This window comes from Ruditapes philippinarum, unplaced genomic scaffold, assembly GCF_026571515.1.
Source record: "Ruditapes philippinarum isolate M1 unplaced genomic scaffold, ASM2657151v2 ctg2352_1_1_1_1, whole genome shotgun sequence".
Lineage (NCBI taxonomy): Eukaryota > Metazoa > Mollusca > Bivalvia > Venerida > Veneridae > Ruditapes > Ruditapes philippinarum.
The window spans coordinates 99,252-110,401 of NW_026867291.1; the positions used below are offsets into that span (position 1 = coordinate 99,252).

Genomic DNA, 11,150 nt, shown 5'->3' on the forward strand with positions numbered 1-11,150 from the left:
TAGACTTCGTGAAATTTCTCTTACTTTTAATGCATGTACTTGATGTTATTTTCATAACTATAGATAAAGACAATAGAAGTACAATTAGCTTAGATGTCCCCTAAATCTCTTATTTTAGCACATATAGCTATATTTTATATATATCTATGGCGACGCTGCGACCAAAGATCTGCACTCGTCGTACACTCAAAATAAGCCGAGGTACGCCCCTGAATTTTGTACAGTTTTGTTCTATACACATTCATCATGCACCAGAAATGACTTCATCTTTGTTTCTTAAAACTTTTTTTAAATGTTCAAGATTTTTTTTTCAGTTCCAAATAGTAATTCAATGGCCAATATGTTTACACGTCGTTTGCTTCTGTTGCCTTTTAGTAATTAGTACGGTTCAAGTGATTTCAAAATCAGTGTCTAAAAGTCAAACTTCTACTTTGTTGATATTTTGCTACTCTTACGACAAATACTCTTCTTATATCTATGTTGGCCTTTTACACTCTCACTAGAGAACAATGGCAACAACATAGTGATACAAATTTCCAACTTTTCATCTCAAATTTGCTCTACATCTAATATTATAGCGTTCTTGAAGGACTTTAATATATTTTGTCATTCGAGTGTTCATAATTAATAGACACGAAATTTGCCAGCAACTCTTTTGAAAGTGATCGATTCTTCTTGAAGACAAATCATAATAAGCGTTCTCACGAAACAAACTTGTGAATTCTCAAGGGTCTTTTTCATGGCGCATGGTGTGGTACATTGCTAGTGTCTTTTTATTTGATTCTAAGTATAGCTTAAATGGCATGCTTCTGATCCGCAAATGAATAAGAATTTGAACATGAAAAGTCATATGAAGGATAGAAAATACATGCAATATATAACACTGAACAGATAAAAGTATTTATGTTTACAATCAAATAAAGCATTGTTTATAAATATTCACATCAATCCATTAACGTGCTTTATAAAGTTTAAAAGATGAAATTGTAGTAATGGCTAAACTTAGCAATTCTATCTGAATGTACTAAATGGTTGTACAGGCTAAAGCAATTAAGTCGTTATTCTAAGCCAATCAATGTCATTCTGGATCGTCGTATGTGTTGAAATTACTTTAAGTAATTATTTATGCAGTTTGCTTTATAGCAGAAAATCATTTTTTCATTATACCATTTTGCATTGTTTAGCAAAATACAATAAGAAGAAAAATTGCTTTCTTCTTGTTCTCCACTAAATATACCCCTATCTACCGCCTTATGTTTGTATGAAAGTGTATTCAAGCTAAATGATCAATGTCTTTGTTCTTGCCGTCATACTCTTGCGTGCATAGCTATAATTTTTCAATCTGACAATCTACAATAACAAAAACAAAACTGTATTACTTTATACAGTTCCGTTATGTGTTAATTTGTCTAGATGTGTATCATTGACAATTCTTTTTTTCATACAAAATCACAATAATAATGTAAAACCGTGTACATTTTTTTCCTTTTAAGAATATGTATATTTTGTTTCTATTGCCCTTTTATCTATGTTTTATATGCATATATGTAACTTTATCTCTGCTGCCTGCAATATACAGAAGATTTGTTTGATTTTTTTTAAATAAATTCAAATTACCTGTATGAAAGACAATGTTGGTATTATACCATATGAGCCAATAGCACATTCACAAAAATATTCTTAAATTGTTAAATCCTATTTAAGTATTTTGTTCCGAAACATTTTATTCTGTTTATATACAGTATAAATTCATGTGTGTATTATCAAAGAATCGTTCTCTATTACTGTACAAAACTTTCGAAAATGAATAATAACATTATGGACAAATCATAATAAACTGTTTTTTTAAAGTTTTAACAAACGTTTCTTAGATATAGTTTTATTCCTTTTAATAAAGAATACTATGTATAAAACTACAATGTATATCATTTTAACTTTTGTAACAACAAATAAACATTTGGCCATTTGAATGGAAATACAATACAAATAATACGTTAACTTGCTTTAATAAAGACAAACAGAGCAAAGCAATGTAAAGACAAAATCAAAAACAATATGTACATTTTGTATAATTATTTATGATTAGGGTATTACTCATCAACTAAACTATAAAATGGATATCATCCATATTTGTCAAAAGATAGTCATTTACAATAATCTCATTTAGAAACTGGAACTGTAGTCTTTGTCTTTAGCTGTTTGCTATGCAATTAAAGTCATCTGAAACTTGTAATGTAAAGTTCAAACGAGCGTTTCGTAATAATGTGTCTCTAAAGATTAAGGTAACTGAAAACAATGACAAATATGAATTATGTCAATTAAAATGTTTATCGAGAGTTTGTAAAAGGAAATAGATGATGCAGATGATATATGGTCCAACCAAACATGTGTGTTTTCCTTGCGTCTTGTTACAAAGATACGTGTCACATACACATACCAGAAGTTCTTTATTTCGGGTACATCCTGGTACTAGAGAAATATTTGAACAGCCTCTTGTAATCCCTGAAAAGAGATTAATTTAGATTTGTTATATTCTATAAATATCAGTAAAACCCAGCTTCACAACGTTCTTAATAATTTCCTACTATTATCCTTAGGGGGCACTGAAAACAAAATGAATATTAAATGAATATCTCAGATTCACTAACATTAAATCTGTGTATAAGAAACAAATGAAAAAACATTTTAAATAGATTTTCCTAATGTTCTCTCATACTTTATTAGCTTTGCACACTAAAACCATCTAAAACAAAGATAACAGAGGTCGAGCAAACTAAACAACACTGAAATGAACTTAGGCACTATGTTTACAATAGGACGGAAGCATCATTTTTAGTATTAAAACGCAATTATGAGATAGCTGTAAATACAAACACAAATAAAAAATTAAACACATTTGTGATTAGACGGATACTAATTTGAAATTTCTACAAGGAATACATTGCTTTCCGTGATGGTACCGAATATATGTGTGTCAATATATAATATATTACCTATGCTTTCCGTATTGGTACCGAATATATGTGTGTCAATATATAATATAACCTAGTTACTTTCTTACTACTTTAATTACGTATATTACTTATATATATTTATTCTTTTTAACGTTATAAAAACAGTGTTCCATAAACATACTTACATCCATCGTAGTTTGATTTAAGACAAGAGCCAGAACATGTCACATTCAATACGGCAGTTTTATTAAAAGGATCACCGCATGATTCACAGCTGTAACATCTTAAAGTTGACGCTCCTGCATCTGTCACAATATTTTAAAATTATTTTATTTTCTCTGTATTCATTTCTTTTTATATTGCTTCCTTCGATTTCATTTTAACATTATGAGAAAAGCAAATAAACTTGAGGAGCAAAATTGCAACAAAAAGTGAATTATTAAATCGAAAATCGAATATACATTTTTGTGATACATTGACATACTTTTCGTGTGTAAAAGACCTTCTATAGCGAGCAATTTTTTTCACAGCTAAATCGTTATAGCTTGTTGTTGATGTTACTATATTAGATGAAACAAACTTAACACGTTTCAAGTGTACAAGTTTCAAAACGATTTAAGACATACAAACAAACAAAAAACAAATAATATAAGAAACACTTTCATTTAACAAAATGGTTTTTTTTTAAAATACAATATCATTATCACACTTATGATAATTTTGATGAAAAAAAATCTTAAAAGGTTTTAAAGTAATAGCTGCATTTAAAACTTTAAAACTGTATGATCAAATAATTTATCAAATACTCACAATTCTGGATAAAAAGTGTAGCTATTAAACAAAACACAAGTGACTTCATCTTTTAAATATATTCCCAGCAAGACACCTTGTTTCTTGTTTTATTCAACAATTATATTTGGACTTTTTACGCACTATGTAAGGCATATAATAGGCAGATAATAGGTAACAATTATTATTTTCTTTACATTGTAAAGTTGTTTCGTGAGTGGTGGGTCATTCTTGCAAGCTACAACGACCTTTGTCGGCAAAGGGCACAGAGTAACATTTGGTACGTGACTACAAATCACCATTAATCTTTTCGACCCCTATGTTTTATCGATTTAAATCATAGCACTGCTATAAAGCATGGGGGTTTATGAATGCTTGAGTTTTGGAAGGAGGGCATAAAATTGTAGAGGTTTATTTTAAATGTTATACGACTAAATCCCTCAGAAGAGCTACTCAAAAGATGTCTTCTAACGTATGGAAGATTAATTTTGTCTTGTGCCGCCCTTCTGTATATTTTTATCGCTATAGTAGCAAGAATGTACATTCTAGCATGAAACTTTTGTCGCAAATCAACGTTGAATGTGGCAATACCATTGGCAGAAACAACATGCCCTAAATATGTAACTGAAGACTTGAAAAATTTACACCTGGAAGGCTTGACACGGAAATTATGACTACTGAGTTGTTAAAAGACAGTCTATAACTTAGAAATATGGATTGCTATGGATAGTATTGACTCTCATACTTACCATGTGAAGGTGTGTGGTAAGAAAAGTGTAAAAATACCCCCATTTCAGAGTATCTCACTTAATGGCATTGCTAGAAATCTTGATCAGTCTATATCTTCTGTCGTTACTGAAAGTCCTGAGATCTTTAAAGGGTATACAGTTTGTCAACGTGTCATCAAAACAAATAATGCTGTTTCTGCAAAAATATCGGTTTGTAACATGACTGCTTAACTATTGGCTATCAAACCCAAGTCAGAAATCTGTTATAGATGATATTTCTTCTGATATATCTCCTAATGTTCCTTCAGAACCTCCAATCAAGAGCATTTCAGTGAATACTTCCAATCTAACACCAGAACAAACTTTAAGATTTTATCAGGTTCTTGGTAAATGGAAGGGCATTTTTGTACATCTACTAAAGAAATCCAAACCACTGATTTAATTGAACATCATATAGAATTAATTGGAAGATGAAACTCCTTTCAAAGAACCGTATCGCAGAATTCCTCCAGCTTTATATGAGGTGGTTAGGCAGCACATCAGAGAAATGTTCGATGCCAATATTATAAGGGAATCAAACTCGCAGTTTTCCTTAAATGTTGTCCTTGCGCAAAAACCTACTGGTGCCCTTAGATTTTGTGTTGACTGGCGTAAGTTAAACAACAGAACACGCAAAGATGCATACATGTTACCACGCTTTGACGACACTATTGATGTCTAAAGTATTTTTTCTAAAATAGACCTTCATTCTGCATACTGGCAAATTGGTTTAACAGTGTGATAAGCCTAAGACTGTTTCTCTGTAGGAGATTTAGGTTTCTATGAGTGGAATAAAATGGGATTTGGTTTAACAAATGCCCCCGCTACCTTTCAGCGTTGCATGGAAAAATGAATGGGTGATATGCATCTCAAGGAATGTTTTAGATGACATTTTAATATTTTCTTCCACTTTCGAGGAACATATTTCCAGGTTAGAGTCTGTCTTTCAACGACTCAGTGATAATAATTTGCATGTCATGCCTTCAAAGTGTGAATTTTTTTAAGCCTTCAATTACATTTTGAGGGCATGTTGTTTCTGCCAATGGTATTGCCACAGACCCAAACAAGCTTTCAGCTGTACAAGATTGACCTGTCCCTATAAATATAAAAACACTTAGACAGTTCCTTGGATTTACAGGATGCTATTGTAAATATGTCCCAAACTATGTCCAAATAGTAAAACCCTTGAACGAACTTTTAAAAGGTCATGGTGACAAGAAACGATCAAAAGGGTCTAAGAAAAAGGCTAAAACACCAGTTAAGTGGGTCTGGGGTGGAGCACAACAAAAGGCCTTTGAGTTTATCAATGAAAAGTTAGTATCCCCACCAATATTAGGTTATGCTGATTACTCCATGCCAGAATCCACACAACACAAATGGCTTGCAGACTTAACCAACTACAACTTTACTATGGAATATCGTAGTGGTAAGCATAACATGGATGCTGATGGCCTATCCAGGCGACATATTTTTCAGGATGAGCTAAAGGCTATCTACCAAGCTGTAATTATTTCTGCTCCTATCATCAACTGTACTTCAGGTACAGCAGCCCATCAGATGGCCACTGAAGAGGCTGAGGTAGCTGATTCAATAGCAAAGATTGATTGGTTTAATGAGCAGTACAATGACAGTACTTTAAGTCTTGTAATGAACATCCTACGTAGCGGTTCCCTGCCCAGGGGGAAAGATACCAGTACAAAGCAACCTGTTGTACAGAAGTACCTTAGAGAATCAAATCGGCTTTCCATACAAGACAATATTCTGTACAGAACCGCTACATTGGATGGTCAACAAGTCAAACAGCTTGTCATTCCCAAATCTCATAGGAACATAGCTATGAAAGTTATTCATAATGATGCCGGGCATCAAGGCAAAGAGAAGACATTGTGGCTTGGTAGACAAAGGTTTTATTGGCCTGGTATGGAGAAGGACATTTTCAGTTGGGTTGAGAGATGCGACCGCTGTATCAAGCGTAAGACTCCTTTCGCCGAATTGAAACATATCCATACTACCAGACCAATGGAATTGGTTTCCATCGACTTCTTAAAGCCTGAGCCCAGTAAAGGTGGTATTGAAATACCCTTGTAATAGTGGACCATTTTACATGTTTCGCACAGGCTATTCCATGCAAGAACCAGACTGCAGCTACCACAGCGAAGGCACTTTATGAAGGGTATTTTCGATACTACGGGTTCCCAGAGTAATTGCATAGTGACCAAGGTCGCAACTTTTTAAGTCGCAACATTCAGGAGTTGTGCAAGATTGCTGGCATTAAGAAGTCCAGAACTTCTCCATATCACGCCATGGGAAATGGAGGGGCTGAACGTTGGAAGCAAACACTCCTGAAATTGTAAACCATCAGAAGTATGACTGGAAGGCATACATAGGTCCATTGGTTCAAGCATACAATGCCACCAAAAATGATGCAACCGGATATGCCCCTCACTTTCTGATGTTTGGTTGGCACCCAAGGCTTCCTGTACATGCTTATCTAGGCACAGATCCTTCAGAAGAGCACACAGGGAATCAGTCCTCTTATGCATTAAATCTCCATCGGAGATTGCAGATAGCATACCGCATGGCTGCAGAACCTCCACCCTCCAAGGCGCAGAGTCCCACCACAGAGATACAATGAATGGGTTACTCCTATTTTAACAAATCCTAGCCAAGATCTGGAAGTATTTGTATGATTATCATAAATTATATTATTGTATATTGTAAAACTTTGAATTTACTCAATTAATTTTTTCACAGAAATTAAAGTAAGTAAACCTGATTAATCAATGTTTCTATTTTAGAAATAACTAGGTACTTTGTCTGAACAAATCATATGTTTTCATATGTGTTCATATTGTTTTTTTTTAAATATATATATGATATATAAATGTGTCAAGGGCAATAACTCTAAAAATACTAAAAATATCCTGACGAAAATACCCAGGTGCACAACTACACATGCTGATCAACATTCCTGTAAAATTATAAAGTTTCATGACTCTAGGTCAAATCCTTTTTGAGTTATATGCGACACAAGTTGAAAATTGCAAAATTTTACTAAGTCAAGGGCAATAACTCTAAAAATACGAAAAATATCCAGACGATAATACCCAGGTGCACAACTAAACATGCTGATCAACATCCCTGTAAAGTTTCATGACTCTCGGTCAAATACTTTTTGACGTACTGACGGACGGATAGACGGACAAGGGTAAATCTAAATGCCCGCCACTAAAGTGGGGGCACAAAAAGATGAAATAGAAGCAAGTCTTCAATCTTTTATCCCCCGTTACATTATCGTAATTAAGGGCTGGTGTTATTTGTGCATTAGTATGGGCTTTTTCTTATATATACATATATATTAACTTTAGGTAAACGGGCATTGTTAAAATGAAGAAAGCGAATTAGAGCCATTTAAACCTAATGTTTAATCGTTAACACATAACTTTTCCTTATCGAATACTAGTAATCATAAATTTTAATAGAAGACAATATATTTTCAAATGTCTTTATTGTGTAGCAGTAGTCAAACAAAAGTTTCACATTACACATAGATAAACTTTCAAGAGGTAAAAAAAATCAGTATGGTAAAACAAAGGGATCTTTATAAAATCAAAGACTTTTCTATTTTGATTGTTATTTTTCCTCTCTTTTTTCTGTTCAAAAACATCTCATTCATTTCAACAACACAATTGTAATAAAAATGATACCATAATATAATATGAAATATAGTGTTTTTGGTATCTTTAAAGTACTTTAAAACAATGCTGAAAATTGATTTAAGCCTAATCACAAAAAAAAAACATATAACTCAGTGATATCCCTTGGCACAGACTGTGAGAAAGCAAGGTCAGCTTTATAGAAAAAAAAGTGCTGAAATTGTGAAATTCTTTAAACCATTATGACTAAATGTGAAAAAAAATGCTTTGAAGAAATAAAACTGCATTTCAAGGTGCAAATTTCTCCTTACAGTTTTATTTATTAAAAACCCATTACTTGGCACAAAGCTTAAGATCATGGATAAAGATTTGTCACACGGGAAAAGATAAACATAATTTAATTTGGATATCAGATGAAAACAAAAACACCGCATACGGTGTTAACACACCGCATAACGCTCGTCTATTGAAAATTCTAAGTAAAAAAATGGGCATAACTAAAAAAATATTGCTTTCAGAATTCTGTCCCTTGTCTAATAACAGCAACTTGTCATGATAAGTAAGTACTCCAAGTTTAGTGTGGACTAAACTTCTGGTATCGTAAAGAAATGTTTAAATGAATAGTGGAATAATTGGATAGTGAATTAACAAGTAATTAAACAAGAGGGCCATGATGGCCCTAAAGTCGCTCACCTGTCTATAGGCCCCCGAAACGGGGCCAGTTTAAACCCCAGGGCTTTTATTTGAACAAACTTGGTAGACACCCATTAGAAGATGTTTCATGCTAAACATCTAAGGTCTAGCTGGTCAAGTTTTTTCTTAAAACATATAGTTAAAAACAATGACACACCTGGGGCAGGGCCAGTTTTGACCCAAGGGCTTTTATTTGAACAATCTGTGTAGACACTTACTAGAAAATGTTTTATGCTTAATATCTAAACTCTAGCTATTCGGGTTTTTTCAAAGAAGATTTTTAAGTTTTTGCTATACACATATAAGGAAAATCAATGTCCCCCGGGGAGGGGCCAATTTTGACCCCAGGGCTTTTATTTGAAAAAGCTTTGTAGACACTCACTAGAAGATGCTTCGTGCACTATCTAAACTCTAGCTATTTGAGTTTTTTCAAAGAAGATTTTTTAAGTTTTTGTTATACACATATGAGGAAAATGAATGACCCCCGGGGCAGGGCCAATTTTGACCCCAGGGCTTTTATTACAACAAACTTGGTAGACACTTACTAGAAGATGTTTCATGCTTAGTATCTAAACTCTAGCTATTTGGTTGTTTTTAAAGAAGATTTTTTAGGTTTTTGCTATACACATATAAGGAAAATCAATGACCCCGGGGCGAGGCCAATTTTGACCCCAGGGCTCTTATTTGAACAAACTTGGTAGACATCCATTAGAACATGTTTCATGCTAATATCTTAGCTCTAGCTCTTTGGGTTCTTTAAAAGAAGATTTTTTAACTTTTTACTATATGCATATAGGGAAAATCAATGACCCCCTGGGGCGGGGCCAATTTTGACCCCAGGGCTTTCATTTGAACAAACTTGGTAGACACTCACTAGAAGATGTTTCATGCCAAATATCTAAGCTCTAGCTCTTTGGGTTTTTTAGAAGAAGATATTTAAAGTTTTTTTTTCTTTTGGTTGCCATGGCAACCAGAGTTCTGCATGGAATTAAAATTTTTGAACAATTTTCAAAGGTGACCACCAAAGGAACATTCCTGTGAAGTTTGAATGAAATTGGCTTAGTGGTTTATGTGGAGATGTCATTTAAAGTAAAAGTTTACGGACGACGGACGGACGGACGACGGCCGGACGCCGGACGAAAAGCGATCACAAAAGCTCACCCTGTCACTTCATGACAGGTGAGCTAAAAATATATTCCACAAACTAAACTAAACAGTTGTTGACCAAACAAGTTCAAAAGTTTGTTACCGTGGTAACCTATCGGGAGATTTAAACATATTGTTCTATCAATTCATATAATTGTAAATATATATATATAAATATTCAATTTCATATACTAGCACATATAATCGTACCTGTCAAATTAAAAATCGAAGAAAAAAGTTAGTACAAGGCGTGATATCGGTTGTTTTGAATCAACATTTCGTAATTTAACCAATGAAAACACAAAATTGGACTGATCCAAGATACACAATTGTTACCCTCAGGAAGATAAAAAAAATGAACAAAACCGTTTATTGAACATGATTAAAATGGATTTATTCATGAAATTAAATTAAATGAAGGTTGAATATTTAATACTTACTTTAAAAAAAACCAATGCATTCAAAGAAATGGTTAATGCTCATTGTAAAATCCCTTCACCATTGATACAACAGTAATGTAAAAAATGTATTTTATCAAATAATAAAAATAATCTAAAGTTTACCGCAATATAACACAACTTACAACAGTTATGGTTAAGGAAGTGAATAAAGTCTAGTTCATTTAGCATAAAATGTTTTTTAAACATTCATTACATGATAATTGCCTGGAAGAAAACAAAATTGGTAATTTACCAAAACGATTTTTTTTATTAAAGATAATATGTTGTCTTAAATGTTGAAATAGAATATTCAATTTCAAAAACAAATGATGCTTTTCCAGTTGAAATCTGCTATGTATATTTTAGATTACTTATGTAAAAAGTACATTATCAAGCAGATAAAAATAAATAAATATATCATAAAAACAATGCACAACACAGAATATTTTCACAATTATTAGAAAAATAGACATATTAATGTAAAATAAAATATTTGTTCTGGTATAAATATACTGTACAAAACAGTTATATGCAAAATATCACAGTCTAAAAACTATCATTTTTGTTTCAAAATAAAAACAAATATACAAATTTAGACTAGGGTTTTGAAACAAATACAAAAATCGTCATATATATACGTATCTCTGATCGACACAGAAAAACAGTCATTCCAGAGTTACAATAATGTACCATCCATAGTATAGA

General features: G+C 32.7%; 1 long non-coding RNA gene across 1 annotated transcript; it reads right to left on the reverse strand.

Moving 5' to 3' along the window:
- Positions 1-610: 610 nt before the first annotated feature.
- Positions 611-3,985, reverse strand: LOC132735546 (uncharacterized). Its single transcript, XR_009626467.1, has 4 exons — positions 3,765-3,985; positions 3,140-3,259; positions 1,618-2,502; positions 611-1,350 (listed from the first exon to the last, which is right to left on the reverse strand). It is a non-coding gene; the product is annotated as an uncharacterized LOC132735546 (long non-coding RNA).
- Between the last annotated feature and the right edge of the window lie 7,165 nt (positions 3,986-11,150).